The sequence below is a fragment of the Lagenorhynchus albirostris genome, chromosome 19, assembly GCF_949774975.1.
Source record: "Lagenorhynchus albirostris chromosome 19, mLagAlb1.1, whole genome shotgun sequence".
Lineage (NCBI taxonomy): Eukaryota > Metazoa > Chordata > Mammalia > Artiodactyla > Delphinidae > Lagenorhynchus > Lagenorhynchus albirostris.
Window position 1 is genome coordinate 31,001,940 of NC_083113.1, and position 20,208 is coordinate 31,022,147.

Genomic DNA, 20,208 nt, shown 5'->3' on the forward strand with positions numbered 1-20,208 from the left:
ATACATCTCCATTTGGACAGAAGAAACCCTACTGAAAATCAGCATCATTTTCAAAGCAGCAATATTTTCAGTTGCTAATTAGACATCTTCTCTTGGCTGATCCGATCATTCAGAAAATGTGTAAGTGGCATTTTCCAAGGCTTTACAAGGTTATTTCTTAGCTAGAGTTGAGTAATCTTGGTGATGTACTTGCTGTTCCCTATGCCTGGAATCCCCCTCCCCTCTATCCCCATGTGGCTGGCTCATTGCCATTGAACTTCAGAGAGACTTCCCTGATTTCCCTCTCCATCACTAACCCTGCTCATTCTATTACATTATCCTGTTTATTTTTAAATTTATTATAGAAAATTTCAAGCATATATAGAAGTAGAGAGAATAATCAAATAAGTCTGCTGTTCTCAGCTTTAATGCCTACCAACACCTAGTCATTGTTTCAATCTTCTCTGCCCACTGTCCACCCCTTCCTCACGCCCGGTCACTTTAAAACATATGGAACAACCACAATGCTATGAGATTAGAAATCAATTACAGGAAAAAAACTATAAAAAACACAAACACATGGAGGCTAAACAATATTGCTACTAAATAACCTAGAGATCACTGAAGAAATCAAAGAGGAAACAAAAAAAAAATACCTAGAAACAAATGAACAAAACCTATGGGATGCAGCAAAAGCAGTTCTAAGAGGGAAGTTTATAGCAATACAATCCTACCTCAAGAAACAAGAAAAATCTCAAATAAACAACCTAATCTTATACCTAGAGCAACTAGAGAAAGAAGAACAAACAAAACCCAAAGTTAGTAAAGAAAGCATAAAGATCAGAGCAGAAATAAATGATATAGAAATGAAAAAAAAACAATAGCAAAGATCAGTAAAACTAAAAGCTGGTTCTTTGAGAAGATAAAAAAAACAGATAAACCTTTAGGCAGAGTCATCAAGAAAAAAAGGGAGAGGACTCAAATCAACAAACTTAGAAATGAAAAAGGAGAAGTTACAACTGACACCACAGAAATACAAAGGATCGTAAGAGACTACTACAGACAACTCTATGCCAATAAAATGGATAACCTGGAAGAAATGGACAAATTCTTAGAAGAGTACAAACTTCCACGACTGAATCAGAAAGAAACAGAAAATATGAACAGACAAATCACAAGTGATGAAATTGAAACTGTGATTAAAAATCTTCCAACAAACAAAAGTCCAGGACCAGATGGCTTCACAGGTGAATTCTATCAAACATTTAGAGAAGAGCTAACACCCATCCTTCTCAAACTCTTCCAAAAAATTGCAGAGGGAGGAACACTCCCAAACTCATTCTATGGGGCCACCATCATCCTGATACCAAAACCAGACAAAGATATCACAAAAAAAGAAAATTACAGACCAATATCACTGATGAACATAGACACAAAAATCCTCAACAAAATACTAGCAAACTCAATCCAACAACACATTAAAAAGATCACACACCTTGATCAAGTGGGATTTATCCCAGGAATGCAAGGATTCTTCAATATATGCAAATCAATCAATGTGATACACCATATTAACAAACTGAAGAATAAAAACCATATGATCATCTCAATAGATGCAGAAAAAGCTTTTGACAAAATTCAACACCCATTTATGATAAAAACTCTCCAGGAAGTGGGCATAGAGGGAACCTACCTCGACATAATAAAGGCAATATCTGACAAACCCACAGCAAACATTATTCTCAATGGTGAAAAACTGAAAGCATTTCCTCTAAGATCAGGAACAAGACAAGGTTGCCCACTCTCACCACTATTATTCAACATAGTTTTGGAAGCCCTAGCCATAGCAATCAGAGAAGAAAAAGAAATAAAAGGAATCCAAATTGGCAAAGAAGTAAAACTATCACTGTTTGCAGATGACATGATACTATATATAGAAAATCCTAAAGATGTCACCAGAAAACTACTAGAGCTAACTGATGAATTTAGTAAAGTCACAGGATACAAAATTAATACACAGAAATATCTTACATTCCTATACTCTAACAACAAAAGATCAGAAAGAGAAATTAATCCCATTTACCATTTCAGCCAAAAGAATGAAATACCTAGGAATAAACCAACCTAAGGAGGCAAAAGACATGTACACAGAAAACTATAAGATACTGATGAAAGAAATCAAAGACAACAAAAACAGATGGAGAAACATACCATGTTCTTGGATTGGAAAAATCAATATTGTGAAAATGGTTATACTACCCAAAGTAAACTACATATTCAATGCAATCCCTATCAAATTACCAATGGCATTTTTCACAGAACTAGAACAAAAAGTTTTACAATTTTTATGGAAACACAAAAGACCTTGAATAGCAAAAGCAATCTTGAGGAAAAAAACGGAGCTGGAGGAATCAGGCTCCCTGACTTCAGACTATACTATAAAGCTACAGTAATCAAGACAATATGGTACTGGAACAAAAACAGAAATATAGATCAATGGTACAGGATAGAAAGCCCAGAGATAAACCCATGCACCTATGGTCACCTAATCTATGACAAAGGAGGCCAGAATATATAATAGACTAAAGACAGCTACTTCAATAAGTGGAGCTGGGAAAACTGGACAGCTAAATGTAAAAGAATGAAATTAGAACACTCTCTAACACCATACACAAAAATAAACTCAAAATGGAATAAAGACCTAAATGTAAGGCCAGACACTACAAAACTCTTAGAGGAAAACATAGGCAGAACACTCTTCGAACACATAAATCACAGCAAGATCTTTTTTTACCCACCTCCTAGAGTAATGAGAATAAAAACAAAAATAAACAAATGGGACCTAATGATACTTAAAAGCTTTTGCATAGCAAAGGAAACCATAAACAAGGCAAAAAGACATAAACAAGCCCTCAGAGTGGGAGAAAATATTTGCAAACGAAGCAACTGATAAAGGATTAATCTCCGAAATATACAAACAGCTCATGCAGCTCAGTATCAAAAAAAGAAACAACCCAATCAAAAAATGGGCGGAAGACCTACATAAAATGGGCAGAAGACCTAAACATGTCTTCTTTCTCCAAAGAGGACATACAGATGGCCAACAAACTCATGAAAAGATGAGCATTACTAATTATTAGAGAAATGCAAATCAAAACTACAATGAGGTGTCACCTCACACCAGTCAGAATGACCATCATCAAAAAAATCTACAAACAATAAATGCTGGAGAGGGTGTGGAATAAAGGGAACCCTCTTGCACTGTTGGTGGGAAAGTAAATTGATACAACCACCATGGAGAACAGTAATGGGGATTCCTTAAAAAACTAAAAACAGAACTATCATATGACCCAGCAATCCCACTACTGGGCATATACCCAGAGAAAACCATAATTCAAAAAGACACATGCGCCCCAATGTTCATTGCAGCATTATTTACAATAGCCAGGACATGGAAGCAACCTAAAGCCAGGACATGGAAGCAACCTAAGTGTCCATCAACAGATGAATGGATAAAGAAGATGTGGCACATATATACAATGGAATATTGCTCAGCCATAAAAAGGAACAAAATTGGGTCATCTGTAGAGACATGGATGGACTTAGAGACTGTCATACAGAGTGAAGTAAGTCAGAAAGAGGAAAACAAATATCGTATATTAACGCATATATGTGGAATCTGAAAAAATTGGTATAGACGCTCTTATTTACAAAGCAGAAATAGAGACACAGACGTAGAGAACAAACGTATGGACACCAAGGGGGAAAGGTGGGGGTGGGATGAATTGGGAGATTGGGATTGACATATATACACTATTGATACTATGTATAAAACAGATAACTGATGAGAACCTACTGTATAGCACAGGGAACTCTACACAGTGCACTGTGGTAACCTAAATGGGAAGGAAATACAAAAAAGATATATGATATATGTATAAGTATATAAGATATATGTATATAAGATATATGTATACGTATAAGATATATGTATATAAGATATATGTATACGTATAGCTGATTCACTTTGCTGTACAGTAGAAACTAACACAATATGGTAAATCAACTATACTCCAATAAAAATTAAAAAAAAAAACCAAAACACATGGTTGGGTTTCCCTGGTGGCGCAGTGGTTAAGAGTCCGCCTGCCGATGCAGGGGACATGTGTTCGTGCCCCGGTCTGGGAAGATCCCACATGCTGCGGAGCGGCTGGGCCCGTGAGCCATGTCCGCTGAGCCTGCGCGTCCGGAGCCTGGGCTCCGCAACAGGAGAGGCCACAGCAGTGAGAGGCCCACGTACCGCAAAAAAAACCAAACAAACAAACATGGATGACATCATGTCCTCTCATCTGAAAATATTTTGATGTGTTTCCCTACATAAGACTACGGTAAATAAGTTCCACTTTTATGACGACTCAATGTTAGACAGTTCTTTCTTTTACTGATCTGAAATCCATATTGACTCAGCAGAGCCAAGCAAGGGCGCCAAGTTTAGAAAGTCCTGAGTTTGGTGCCCATTATCATTTAGGCCATGTCCTGGCCATGCTGTCTAGGGAGGTTACTTCCTCTTTCCTTTCCGCATTTCTAAAATGGGTACCCCTCCAATAAAATAAAATAAAATAAAATGGGTACCCCAGTCCAAATTAGCATGCAGAAACTCATCCTGAACCCAGTGGTGACAGACCCTCTCTGAGCCAGGCTCTTGCTAACTTTATACACAGCAGATACTCTTCAAGAAACTTTATAAATATTCCCTCACTTAATCTTCATAAAAGCTGTATGGTCGGGACTATTATTATCCCCATTCTATGGATGGAGAAATAAGGCAGAGAGAGTTTAAGTAATTCATCCAAGGTCACACAGCTGTAGAGCTGGGATTCAAACATGATTAGCTCATACTCTTAACTACTCTGCTATGCTACATTTTAGTAGAAATCTTATGATGTAGTGGGCTCCCAGCCACCAGAAATTTAAGCCAAGGCTGGCCATTTTACTAAATGAGACAGGACATGTGAAAACACAAAGTATGGCGTTTACTACATACCAGATGCCCAATCCATGGCAACCAACCTTTCAGCGGATTCCAGCATAGATGCTGGGAGCACTTGAAGTCCCCCAAGGCCCACTGAAACTGATGCTGCTCTCAGCCTCCTGGAAAGGGGTGAGTATAGCCTTGCACGCTCGAGGTCTAGTCGTGCCAGGAGAAAGCCAACAGCTTGGACAAAACAGCACAGAAATGATAACAGCTTACATCGTGAAGCACCTGCCATGCACCAGGTCCTGGTCTAGGCATGTTGCATATATGAACTCGTTCAATCCTCCAACAACCTGACTCGGGTACTATTATCATTTGTGGTTTACAGATAAGGAGACAGAGACTTAAGAAGATTAAGCAACTTGCCCAAGTGACTAATTGGAGGAACTTGGACGAGACCCAATTTTTTACCCAATGAGGCTGAAGTTAACAGACTCAAATCCTAGTGCGGAAGCCACCATCTCATTTCAAATGGAAATAAAGTGGGCCAGGAGGTTATAGGGCTAACAGAGTGAGAAGGCGGAGAAAGTCAGAGACATTCAAGAACGGTGTGTTCTCCTGTCAGTGATGCAGGGAGGGGCCCCCTTGGCCAGGCCCTGAGCCAGAGGTCCTGGGGGCTGCAGCAGCAAAGAGGCCCCGTGCCTATTTTCAAGGAGCTCAGATCCAGACAGGGAGGAAGGAGACATGGCAAACTCTCTCAGAGAGAAGGAGGAAGCAATTGGTGCGTTTACAGAGTGCAATGGGGCTTTCGTAGGGCACCACCTCTCGGCATTTCAGAGGTCTACTGCACCTCCAATCCACTTTCCTTCTTCTGACTCTATAAGCAGCAAAGAACAAAGTCAATTTTACAAGTGGAGTTCTGAGTGGCCTCAATATTTCGAAGAGGCTCTATTACCGTGGAGAACAAGAAACGCTCAGTTTATTAACTATATCTCCCGTAAACACAGGCACACGCATGCATGTATGCACGTGTGCACACACACACATGCAAGTTTCCATCTCAGGAAAAGGAATCATTAGCACCCATCTTTTTGAGGACCCTTGACGGGATGCTGATGGCCAAGCAGGATGAGCAGAGGTTTATGAGTCTGGACACTTCCACCATCCCCCTGTTTGAGTACCCATTGTGCGTCAAGCACTGGTATTAGGTCTGAAGCTAAAGGTTTAAACTGGAGGCGAGCCCAGGGAGAAGTGAGTGAATGTGTCTATAACCTGCAAGGTCAGTGGAGGCAGAAGTCTGTCCTATTCACTCTTCAGGCCCCCAGGGCCCGCAATGTCTACTGCCCGGAGTCAGCCAACAGAAAGTGTCTCTTGAACAGATGCATGAAGAGGTAAGTGACCTTGGTCAAGGTCAGTTTCTTCCTTGGTAGCGTGAAGCTCCTACAACCACCGAGAGGGGTGCCTCGAAGAAGGATCCAGCATCCAATGTACACGAGAGGCCTCCAGGTTCTCAAGGCGGGATCCATTTCCTAGGGAAAGAATCCGCTTTCTGAAACCGTACATATTCACCAGAGCTTCTGCAGAAATAAAGGAATAAACTTCATGGTACGCTTTTTAATTTTTGTTTGTAATTTCTGTCTTGCTTCTAATAAGCAAAGCAAAGCTTCCTCCTCCTCCGACACCCTCCTCGTGGTCTCCCAGAGCATCCCTGAGTTTGTCCAGGGCTCCCCTCTCGCTGCAGCTCAACCCATAGGCGCGCAGCACGACTCTCCTTCCTCCTTTCACCTCTTCAGCAGATGCAATAAAAACCTTTCACTGGCTGACATCGAAAAGGCAGCGCTGCCTCAACTGCTGGGTAATTCAGGAAGCCTCTTTCTCATTTTAATTGGTTCCCTAATTGGAATGTTTATGGGTTGTGCAACAGCCTGGGATAAAAAGGCCGGGTGAGCAATTACGTGCCTGGCATTCCTATCTGGCAGGAGTTAATAGTTTAATAACAAGAAGGAGAAACATCCCGAAGTTCAGTGGAATGCCATGGTTTTGTTCTCAAGAAATACCTCGATGCAAAACAATCCCCCAAGTCAGAAATGATGTCACGCAGTGCTTACCCAGTAGCAAGCTGGTGCTTTGCGAGTCTCCGGGTCCCTTTTTGATTTAGTGGGACCTGCAGAACGGGGGCTCGCTGGGGCCTGTCAGGTTTATAACTGTGCACTCCTTCACTGGCTGGAGATAAGGGGGGAAGCAGGGCCCCTGATGGGCCTGATTGATTCTCTGGAACGAAGGTTTGTCTTTCCTGGAGGGTTGGATGACTTCATTCTGGTAGATGAGGTCACCTGAGTCAAGGCAATAAAGCGTCTGATATTCACATGAAAGCCAGGGTTCAAAGCAACCTCTGAAGGAAAGTCTCGCGATGCCCCCATCCCCTCCACGCCATCAGGAAACAGCATCTGCGCTAAGACCCTTCTTTCCGTGGTACAATTTTTTCTGGAATGAAACTCGCCGCCCCCCGCTCCAAGCAAACTCTGAAGCCTAGTTGGATGGTTCTAATTTATAAAAATTTGGGAGTGGGTGGGTTGTGCAGAAAAATTGTCCGTAACGACTTGGGCATTTGGCTGAAATAAGCTGAGTGCCGTTTTCCCAAAGGAAATCATATTCTAATTGTTGCCACATCGTGGCAACTGGGTCCTTGGTTGTTTTAAACAAGCTCACTGGTCTCTTTCGGCTCGGAAAATCCCTGGTATCAATTTTCTGGTAGAGAAACAGCAGACTGGGAACACAGCTTTCATCTAATCCTGTAGATTACAAGTAACTTTTTCATGATGCTACTGTACTGAGATGGTATTATCTAAAGCAGCAACACTAACGGAAGGTTTGGATTTGGGAAAGGACAGAAGCAAATTTTTTTTTTCAATACAGGAATAAGAAAAGATGACCTCTGCCTACGATCACAAATTAGAAATCTTTCCCCAGAGGGCAAAGTCCATTTTTGATTTGAGCTTTGAACTGATCTAATTTGGCCCAGTTTTATGTGCTTTATACACATTGGTTCAGCACTTGGCACTTGGTGGTGGATTTGGGTAATTAGCTAACTTCCCCAAGCACTGGTTTCCTTAAATGTAACACAACACCAAGACGAACACTAAATAAGGAAATCTTGTATTTTGTAGAAATGGAGATGTCATCCATTGCAAGATGCAACGTTATTTTGTGTCTCTCCAAGAAACGAAAAACACTGGTGATGGAACCATATCCCAAAGCTTTCTTATCATTTGGAATTTTTGTTGAAAAAGTATTTTGAAGATTTATCTTGATGTAGACTTTCACCACGTATCACGCTTGGTATTCATACAAAATGGGAGTGGGATATATTGGTTAAGGTAATGACAACCAGGTCATGACCACTGTTTGGCTGGAAGCAGTTGTATGAAGTCATCAAAGGGAAGATGAAACCTGATTCCTGAGATGTTCAAATGGGAAATCATGTGCGTTAGAACTGAGGAGACCCAGGAGCTTGGCACATAGTAAATAGTCAATAAAACACAGTCATTGTAGTATTAATGATTATTCCAGAGAGGAACCGTAATGTAATTGCAAATTTTCTCTTTCCCCACTTTTTATCAGAACGGAGGTTTCAACGAGTTTGATGTCCCCGGACAAAGGCAGCACTCTCCACGGCTCCACACTCCGCACCCCGCGACCAGCCAGGCTCTCTTCCCATGGTTCCACCCAGTCACCTCATTGAACCACTTAGGTCACATGTCCTTTTCTGAAGCAGGGAAATGGGATGTTTTGATTGGCCAGACCTGGGTCATGTGCCCAGTCTGTTGCCAGGGGTTACAGTTGGCCCTACCTAAGCTACAAAGCCAGGGAGTGGGAAGGAGTGGTTTCCCAAAGAAAGATCAAGGTGGTTTATTACCAGAAAAAGGAGACATAGCTGTGGGACAGTTAAAACCACTTTATTTGACTCAACTCAGGACCCAGGTATCCACCTTGAGCCCAGACCTCTCCAGGGATTCAGGAAGCCCCTGACACCCTCAAGTCTCTATGAGGAGCTAAACAAAAATTATGAGCAGCTTCGCAGGGGTAAATAAGCAACAGAGCTTCTGTAATCAGGAGCCGGAAGCTCCCTACCAGAGATGGAGGTTCCTGACCGCAAAAGGAGCTTTGCATCTCTCCCTGAACATGCCTGCAAGGATTGCAGAACAAGTGCTGAGTTCTCACAAAAGGACACCCACTAAACTCAGCAAGATCACCACCCACCATGAGAAACAGTAGATTTTTTTCAAACTCATTTGACACAAAACCCTCCTTTTATAGGATTTCATGAAGTTAAGCTTGCATACATCCCATATTGGAAAATGCTAGCCTAAAACAATTGCCCATTTTTCTAAGTTCCTCTGAGCCAACATTTATGGACTATAAATGCCTAGGACATTCCAGGAGCCCTGTTTATGGCTGGGAAAGGGCAGGATTACGGCTCTAGGGGAACCCACCATCCAAAAGACAAGGTGACAGACATTTTGGTGCTGTGATGGACCTGAGAATAACAGACTATGTGCAAGTAGAGAGGCAGGGGTATTCAACAATCCCTGGAAGCACCCTGAAATATTTCAAAGAGGAGATGCGCTTGAAGTGTGGGCATTAAAGGATGAGTAGAGTCTGTCAAGCACAGAGACATTGCAAGCAGAGGGCACAGCACAGCTACCTCTACTCCTGACATAGAGATGTTCCAGAAAATATTAAATGGTATTTGGAATGCTAGAGGAGGCCTCAGACTTGCTTATGCACTTTTCCCTCAAAGCCCCTATAACCAAAAAAAGGTCACTACAGGAGATGCTACAAGTTCCTGTCCAGGTAGGAAGGTGGCTTGCCAAACCCCACTCCCTCGGTTGCTTCCAAAAGATGCTAATTGAGTTTTGAAAGGTCTCAGGCACCACCCAGAGTAGATCTCAACACCCATAGGGGCAAGTTTGCTCCCCACAATGAACCTATGTGGTGGTTTTAAAATAGGTCTGCACGTTCATTGACACTTTCAGACGGTGGAGTCTAATTTCCTTCTGCTTGAATGTGGGTCAGACTTAATCAAGCGACTTTATTTTAATGAACAGGAAGTGACAAGTGATTTTCTATGACTTCCGAGGCTAGGTCATAAAAAGCTTATAGCTTCTGCCTAGTGTTCTCTCTCTCTCTCCCGCTGCCCCTCTGTTTCTCTTTCTGTCTTTCTGTCTCTTTTTCTCTGTCCCTCTCTCCCTCCCTCTCTTCTCTCTTTCCCTCGTTATTCTTCTGTTTCTTTGTCTCTGTGTGTGTGTGTGTGTGTGTGTCTGTCTGTCTGTCCGTCTCTATTTGCCCCTCTCTTCCTATCCTTCTCTCCCACTCTGGACACTCACTTTTGGACCCCGCCAACACGTTATGAGGACGCCCAGGCTACCTGGTGAGGCCATGTGGTGGTATTTTCCCAGAAAGCCCTAGCTCAGGTCTCAGCCAATGCAGTCGTATGTGGAATCACGTTATTTTGTGCATTGAAGCTACCCAGATGCAGCTATACAGCCTGGTAGGTGTGGTGGTCAGAGACGGCGGAGTAGAGTATGCCAGATAATCCCCCTATCTTTTTTTTCCAAAGCTTATTTGTGTGTTTCTCTTATTCTCTATGCCTCATGGGAAGAGAAACCACAGTAAATGCAAAGAACAGCACATTTCTTTGGCGGCTTTGGGGCCTAAGAGGACTCAGGTGGTAAAAGTTATAAGGTTTCACTTTACACAGAGATTAGAAAGTTTCTAGCAGGTACCATGCAAATTTCACCCATGCTCCAAACACAGCAGTGATTAAAAGTATTTAAAGAGGAGTTGGACACCTTCATGGCTCTCCCAGGCCCTCATCTGCATATTAAATCTGCTCTGCTGAATCTTCTCAACTGGAGGAAGTTTCTCTCTCTGCCAGCTCAGCCACTGCCTGGGAGGATTAATGACAAGGCAGCTCCAGTCTAGGCTGGAGAAATCCTGACCACGTCATCTGCCAGTTTCAGCACCTGGCTCCACACAATGCCAGGTGCTGGGTGAAGTCTGCACAAGGAGTGGGGAAAGTATTCAAGACCTTCCAACCCAGCTGCCTTTCCACCGAGGGCCGGGTAAACAGTCCTGGAGGCCGCTGCCTGGTGGGGACATGGCAAAGCTGTCAGTTTTCAAGTACAGGTTGGATCTTTCTCCTTGCAGGAGGGTAAACTGGGTATACCTTTTCTGAAGTGCATTACCAGCCAGGGTTGAAATTAGGCCGGTTTTCTTTTTACGTATCAGTTAAGCAGAAAGCTGAACTAACTGGAAAGGTGATAGGCTAAAGCATTCTGGGAAAGGGAGGTTTTTGTCTTCATCGACGGAGGATTTCTTGCTTCTCAGGCTCTGTGGAGCTACAGTCGTGAGCCAGGAGATGCAGCCCACTGCTGGACACAGCTTGTAAATAAGTCAACACTGAAATCATTCATTACTGCAGCAATAAGTGTTGCAGAGAAGTATGGGTATTCTAATGAAGGTGGCTAATAGGGGTCGAACCCACGTGGGGAGAGTCACGATTCCCAGCCTTGTCTGAGCTCGGGCCAAAAGTCCCTCCCTGAGCTCCGTGGCATCCGTATAAGACTGCTCACTGCTTGGAAGAAAGAAGGTTGCAGCCAGCCAGCTCCCTTTCTTTAAACCAGCATCCCTATCATTCCCCACAGGGCGTCTTCAGCAAGTGCATGAATCCTCTCTCCCACCCGCACCGTGGTCCACACGAATAAAATCCTAAGAATGGCCAATATATTCTGCGCCAAGTCACAATAGCCTGCAAGAAGAAATGCATAAACTCATAGCTTCGAACCTAGGCTATTTAGCATCCCATTAAAAATATTCAAAATATAAATCAAAATTCATGGGAATAAGTAATATTCAATTTCGAATTTATGGCATTTTAAAATAGGATGATTTCCTCAAATGTGCAATAAATTTGGTTTTGTGGAATTGCACTTGCCAGCTTATCATGACAGTTGCTTTATCTACACAGCCCACCAAAGCAGAGTCACTTTATAGAATCTAAATTCACAAATCAACTGTCGTCTTCACTTCACTGATTCATTGCTGATGGGCCTTTCACAAGGTAAAAAAAAAAAAAAAAAATCCCTTCTGAGTTGACAAGAGTAATAAATGGGGAGCTGAGCACTGCCCATCCGTCCACTGGCCTGCTGACCCGCCTGTAGTGATACATGGCAGAATAAACTCATAAACCAGCCGCATCTTTTGACCTCTCAGAATAAATGGAAACAGAAGAGCATTTATGATTATCATTGTGTTTAAGGATCATGGTCCGACCAGAGGATGATACAAACTCAAGGAGCATCTTGAAAACAGGAACCCAGGCCAGGCCATTGAGAGTCAAAAATCCAGAAATTTTAGAGAAGTTTTCCCTTTATCAGTTTTTATGGCCCCTGCTGTCCTGTTGTTTAATCAGGTGAGAGAGTGCTGGTGGAGGACATGTAACAGGGAAAGGGCATCTTTGAGTCTGCAGAGAAAACATTATAGAAACACTAGGAAGAAGGAAAGAAAATGAAGGAAACTGACCAAATTAGAGGATGTGGTCAGATACACTGCAGATATTTTTAGAGCGGCCTGTGTAACAGCTTTTCTGAATGCCAAATTTTAGCCTCAGATAAGCTAAGGAAAACCCTGACATTGCCAGCGTAAGAAATTAGTATGATTGGCAAATACGCAGTGATTAAGTTCTTTCTTAGAAATGTAAACTTGTTTTTTTGTGTTCTTTTGCGGTACGCGGGCCTCTCACTGTTGTGGCCTCTCCCGTTGCGGAGCACAGGCTCCGGATGCGCAGGCTCAGCGGCCACGGCTCACGGGCCCAGCCGCTCCGTGGCATGTGGGATCTTCCCGGACCGGGGCACGAACCCCCGTCCCCTGCATCAGCAGGCGAACTCCCAACCACTGCGCCACCAGGGAAGCCCGTAAACTTGTTTTTTATGTAGCAAAAGCCAAATCTTTAAAAACATGTCCCCAGTTAATTTAAGCACGGCCCATGCTTTATAAACTTTTTTTCAAAAGCACAATTTGTAGAATAGAAATGCATTTTTCAGTTCCTAATTGACAATATTCAAAGCCAAACTCTTAATTGTGTTTGAGAGAAAAGCAAGAAACAGATTCGGGGCATCTCAGTCATGATACAAGCACATGGATTTCAATTTTCTGAACTCAGCTCTGGGACAGAAATAACATGTATGGATTCAAAATGACTAACAAGATTTTGACTATCAGCATCCAGAAATGGATTTCTGCTTGCTAGAAGTATTCAACAGGAGGGACATATTTAAGCAAGTGCTAATTCTGACCTCATATTTAGCATCTGTACTCAGACATTCTATTGAGAAGTTGAATGTGTTTTAAGGGACTATTTTTAATAGTAAAAATAATGCAACATCGTTATAGAAAGGTTGGAAGAGGAAAAGGTCATCTCCAATGAAATCACCCTACTGCAACTATTATTATCTTGTGTATTCACTTTTACCTTTGCATATGTTCACAAGGATAGCATACATATAATTTTATATTTTTTTAATTTTAATAAGTTTTTGTACTGTTTGCTTTCAGGCTTTTTGTAATTATAATTTTAATGGCTACATAATTATCTATCAAATATATGCACTGTGATTTAGTTGATCATCATTTATTTTATAATTGTTGGATATTTAGGCAGCTTCTAAATTATAAATAATTCTCTGATTAATAACTTCTTATTTGTGAATAATATACTCATGGACAGTTAAACTTCAAAGGACTAGTTAAATAGCAAATTAAATACAGCTGAGGAGAGAATTAGTGACTCAGAAGATAGATCTGAGAAAGTTTCTCAGAATGGAGTGTGGAAGCAGAGAAACACGGATCATATGGAAGAGAGATGAAGAGACAGAAAGGAAGGAATCAGAAGATCCAAATACAACTAATTGGAGTTCCAGAGATGAGTATAGGAAGAATTGGAGAAAACATGATGTGTCAGTTGTACATGAAGGCTGAGGGTTTCCTAGAATTAGTCATGAGACTCCAAATAAAAGAAGCACATTAGGGCTTCCCTGGTGGCGCACTGGTTGAGAGTCCGCCTGCCGATGCAGGGGACATGGGTTTGTGCCCCGGTCCGGGAAGATCCCACATGCCGCGGAGCAGCTGGGCCCGTGAGCCATGGCCGCTGAGCCTGCACGTCCGGAGCCTGTGCTCCACAATGGGAGAGGCCACAACAGTGAGAGGCCCACGTACAGCAAAAAAAAAAAAAAAAGAAAAGATTTCTGATAATAGATGTATGGATGTAGTTAGATATAGACAAAAAAAAATACAAGAATCAATCCCTGTTGATTCATGACTATTTATTGACCTTCTACTATATGCCAGGCACTGCATTAAGACTTCAACATAAATTATCTTATCTAATTCACTAAAACAACTCAGCATGGGAAGTATAAACCAGTCCAATTTTATGGATGGAAAATGAGGACCCAGAGAAAAGAGGTGACTTACTTGTCTCTACATCATTAACTGTTGGAGTTAATATTTAAACTTGACCTGGCTCCAAAGCCACATGCTCCTTTCACCATCCCACACTGTCTTGAATTGGTTGACAGACACCGTTATTTCTGACAGTGGCTTCTGGTCGACTTCAGTGGAAGGCTTTTGTGGATGTGAACCTTCTCTGAGCTGTCATCTTGACTCCTCTTTACTCTTAAGCAAATTGTGTGGAACAAGAGTCAGTCAACTTTTTCCTAAAGGATCAGATAGTAAATAATTCAGGCTTTACAGCCATATAGTCTCTGTTGCAACTTCTCAGCTCTGTTTTTGTAGCATGAATGCAGCCCTAGACAATACCCAAACGAATGGGTGGGGCTGTGTTCCAAGGGAAGTTTCTTAATAAAAACAGCTGGACTTGGCCTCTGGGCCATAGTTTGTGGACCTCTGATGTAGAGGCTGAAAGAATGGCTTTAGGATCTAGGTTGACTGGGTCCAGTCCTGGTTCTACCACCAACTGAATGTGCAACCTTCAGGAAGTTATCTAATTTCACTACGTAAAATTGGGATAGAGTTGTTGTGAGGATCAAATAACTGAATATGGATGTTATTTAGAAACTCATGAAATGAAAAGTATTGTGTGCCTCCACCTTCAAGATTTTAAAAATTAAAACCAACCCAATCAAAAAAATGGGTGGAAGATGTAAATAGACATTTCTCCAAAGAAGACATACAGGTGGCCAAAAAAAGCATATGAAAAGATGCTCAACATCACTAATTATTAGAGAAATGTAAATCAAAACTATAATGAGGTATCACCTCACACTGGTCAGAATGGCCATCATCAAAAAACTCTACAAACAATAAATGCTGGAGAGGGTGTGGAGAAAAGGGAACCCTCCTTCAATGTTTTTGGGAATGTAAATTGGTACAGCCACTATGGAGAACAGTATGGAGGTTTCTTAAAAAACTAAAAATAGAGCTACCATATGATCCAGCAATCCCACTCCTAGGCATCTATCCTAAGAAAACCATAATTTGAAAAGATACATGCACCCCAATGTTCATTGCAGCAGTATTTACAATAGCCAGGACATGGAAGCAACATAAATATCTATCAACAGAGGAATGGATGAAGAAGATGTGGTACAATGGAATATTACTCAGCCATAAAAAAGAACAAAATAATGCCATCTGCAGCAACATGGATGGACCTAGAGATTGTCATACTGAGTGAAGTAAGTCAGACACAGAAAGACAAATATCATATGATATTGCTTATATGTGGAATCTAAAAAAAGGGTACAAATGAACTTAGTTACAAAACAGAAGTAGAGGCGCAGATGTAGAAAACAAACTTATGGTTACCGGGGGTAAGGGGGGGGTAGGGATAAGTTGGGAGACTTGGATTGACATATACACACTACTATATATAAAATAGATAACTAATAAGGACCTACTGTATAGCACAGGGAACTCTACTTAATACTCTGTAGTGGCCTATATCGGAAAAGAATCTAAAAACAGAGTGCGTACACGTATAACTGATTCACTTTGCTGTACACCTGAAACTAACACAACATTGTAAATCAACTCTACTCCAATAAAAATTAAAAATAAAAAACAAACCAAGATTGAGTTTAGCACTGAATGAACTTCAGTCAAGGCAAGCCTGTGGACTTGAAGATCTCAAAGGAAAGAGCATATTGCTTTGGATCAGATCATACTGAGTTTCTGAAAACACTCTTTACGTACTTAACACAGTACATTTACTGGGTACCAGCTATGTGCCAGGCACGGGACAAGAATGGAAGATGCTAATACCCTGCCGTGCTCTGTGCTAACGTCTGAGATTGAGGGAGCACCCATTTTGGAGATCACTGAAAAAAAACTTTCAGACAAAACAATTATTTTAATTTAGTGCTTTTGTGTTTCAAAACCAATCCACTAAGAAGTGACTCTGAGGTCCTTAAGTACAATTCACGTCTGAATGTGATGCCAATTGAGTTTGGTCATTATAGTTTAACCACCAGGGTATTAATTGAAGCACTAGAAAATACCTCTGGTCAGTTTCATTATCTAATGGCACTTGTGTTTTCTAATGCATCTTAATAAGAGCTGTTGCATATGCATAGACCAGTCTAGATTTTACAAGGAACAGTTTATGCTGATTAAGAAAAATTAAAACTGGCCACGTTCTCCTTAGACTTCAAGTACGGTTATTTTTCCTATTAATTTTTCCAGATATGATGTGTGCTTTAAAATAATGGCTGGATTTCATTGAAAACTATTCATATTGTTTTGTTTATCTATAAAATTAATTGCTATAAAAATTCTCTGCTGGCTTAATTTATATATCTGAATTGAGTTCCCTAGTATTAGTGAGTATAAGAGAGGCATTCCCCTGAATGTTAAATAATTTCTCAAAAAATGGTAGCTTTATACTAGAAATAAGATTTTGTTTTCCTTAACTTGACTTACTTTAAGAATTAAGGGTACCATTTGCTAATTAAATTACTCAGTATTGACTCTAAAACTTTTGGTTTAAAACTTGATTTGATAAAAAGCCATTTGAAACATTAGCTCATGTTGTCCTCAGAGTGTGGGAACACTGATATTCCATGCCCGATATACGATCTGGATTCCACAAGATTTTATTTTTGTTTTAAAACATACTGAAAGCATATTTTTAAATAAAAATACTTTAAGCTGTAATCATATCAATGTATTAACTACTGACTGGGTTTGATTCAAATTTATGGGAGAAAAAAAAAAAGGAAACAAGAAATAACAAAGTCCTAACCTAATAGAAAGGAATTGTGAAAAGACCACTTTTCTCAAAGCTGGCCCTCGTTCAAGGTACATATGGTCACATAATCTTTTAAAAAGCACAGTTCAAGTCTCGATTTAATTTTGTAATAGCATAAATGGAATTACACTGCTGATGAAGTTCAGCGCTTAAGCTGAAGCGCACATCAGGCTGGATGAGTGACCCTGACTCAGTGTACTTGGCCAGCAAGACAGCCAGGGCACCTCTATGGGTTGCCTTCCCTGAACTAAATCGCAGTCACTGGGCTGGATGGGATCCTTCTTATTAATGGCATACCAGTCACCTTGTAAACACAATCATAGTGCAAGGTTAATAACTACTTTACAGGAATGGATTATGTACTCTGTTTCCCCTCTTTGTATTTTTTGGGTACCAGGGATTAGCTAATGGAAAAGCATTGGCTCTCATAGAAGAGTTCCAGGGTGAACTCTGGGTGGAGACGGGGTAAATTTTCTAACGCTCAAATCTGCCTGAGTTCTGTAATTTTCTCAATGTCTATCTTGAAGGCCAGTCTCCATATGGCTACTAAGGAACATAAGGGACCTCCTGATGACCTTCCTTTCTTTTATAGATGAGGCAACTAAAATATAAGTGCTTACCTTCGGCCATGGCTCATACCCTAGGCAGCTAGAGACTGTTTCTTCTGCTTTCAGCCATGGCCTTTGGGTCAACACCGTCCTTTGGTGTACAGATCACCAACCTAGACTCCCTCCTTCTCTGGCACTGTTAACACATGCTTCAGTAATAGCACGTGTCACAGTGTCTTGGTGTTTCCCCTGTAGACCTGGAACTCTTCAAGGGATTGTGTTTTATTGTCTCTGTATTCTCAACATCTAGAACAGGGTCGATCACATATTTAAAAATGGAACTATGACCAGAGGACTGTCTACACACAAGGACAGATCCTGATGCTTTACATTTATTAACTCACGGAGACTTGTTTTTCAGATGAGAAAACTGACTCGACAAAGTTAGATAATCTACCCAGGATCTCATAACCAGTAAGTGGCAAAATGGGATTTGGACCCAAATCTGTCTCCCAAACCCAAGCCCTTTGTATCACACCCAGAAATAATGTAACGTAAGGCAGAAAATGACACATTCCTGCAGGATTTGTATTTGAAGTACCTTGAGACTTGGAAAAGGGATCAGCATTGGTCAGGAAAATTCCTTGGCGTATCTACCCTCCAGGAATTTCAAATAACAGCCGAGTCCAGGAGCTTTCTCCTTGCTGATTTTCCAGTGGGAGTTGGTCCATGGCAGTGTGCTGCACCTTTTTGCCATTAGACCTGAGAGCCATAGGAGATTAGCCCCGGGAGTTTCAGGGGAGGAGCAAGAGAACATTGTGGTCTGCTTAATCAGCAAGCGTGCCAAAGTCCTTTCAGTAAGCCCCAAATAGCTGCGCTAATGCAGGGCAGGCAGCAGCCCATGAGCCACTTAGTGACCGAGCTTTACCCTCACAGCAGTGGGGAAATCCAACCGTGGCTCATGCAGCAAGCTGACTGTCAGAAAGCCACTCGTTGGTCACAGTGCCGTCCGCTGCCTGCCGCCCTGTGCCCTGCTCTCTCCTCAGAAATCACTGAACTGCCCTTCAAAGTCACGAAGCCAATATTTGATCCTTCAACCCCATTTCGGCCAAGTGCATGCTGACTGGCCATGAGCCACGACACCAACTTACATTGTGAAAAAAACTAGATTTGTGGGGATATTCCTGGCCTTTGCGACTGATATCACAAGACGAATGTACACCTTCTCAAAACTTGCTGATGTGGTTTCATCCAGACAGAAGTCTTCTGGTCCAAATGAAGCAGGGTCATTTACAGAGGAACTATTTTTGTGTTTCTGACACTATTACCTTGCCTTTTTTTTTTTTACAATCAATGCTTGTGTTCACTTTCTTACTCTTATTAAAAAAATATCCTCTTAGAAATTAAAAGTCATCTCTTTTCTACTTTAAATAAGATAATAAGAGGCAATCACTCACTATGCTTCCCTTGTTGCTCTGATTGCCAGGAAGCTCCAAATCAAAAAATATTTTTTAGTTGCAAACATTTGCCCTTAGCTTAGATTGAGCCACCGTAATCCTAACTCACCACCCTCTTATTACTCAGCTTTGCTCTTTTTCTGTTCTGTTTACTGTTTCTGTCCTTTTTTTTTGGGGGGGGGAAGCTACCTATTTCCTTTTTGAAAGGCAGAGGGGTATAAATAATTGAATCATTCTTAACCGCAATACACACTGCAGATAAATGTAGCCTTTCAGAAATGATCCCTCTTTTCACCCTGCTGCTCTCAAATTCCCGATGGCACATGCTTCATCTGAGCAGAGAATCACTGGCTGATTCTGTACCTTGCTTTTGGCCTCCAGCCTAGACCTCAGACACACAAGCTGAATTAGGGCCTTTCTTTGAGTACTCAGGAGGATCAATGTCATTGCCACTGGCAGTTCCCTGGCTCCTCCTGCAGCCTCCTTCCAACAGGTTATGGGATCAAGAAACTTTGATGGTTGTTTTTACTTATTATGGTTGACATACAAGCATCTGAGAATAGCATCTATTTTAATGTCTGAATTATTTTTTTCTCAAATTAATGGGTAAGATCCTAAAACTCTCCCTATTACAAAAGACGATTTGATGAATCACAAATAAAACCCCTTTGAGCATAAATGAATAAGGTTTGAGCCACTTCGAGTTATTTTTCTTGTCTGATAAAACCATTATCACGTTTACAGCTTTGACAATGCTGAACCACATTCCTTTGATCATCTTATAAAATTAATTGATCTTGCTTATCTGTTGTTCTATTTTAAATCATTTAATTGAGGATATTAAGAGAAGTAATGGTAACAACTAAGGCATTTATTAAGCACTGATGTTCAAACTTGCAACGTGATTTTCATAATCTGAAT

General features: G+C 41.3%; 1 pseudogene; it reads left to right on the forward strand.

Annotated features, from left to right (window-relative positions):
- The first annotated feature begins 6,063 nt into the window (after positions 1–6,063).
- The window catches only part of LOC132509152 (mitochondrial import inner membrane translocase subunit Tim29-like), a 95,387-nt pseudogene continuing 81,242 nt past the window's right edge, over positions 6,064–20,208 (forward strand).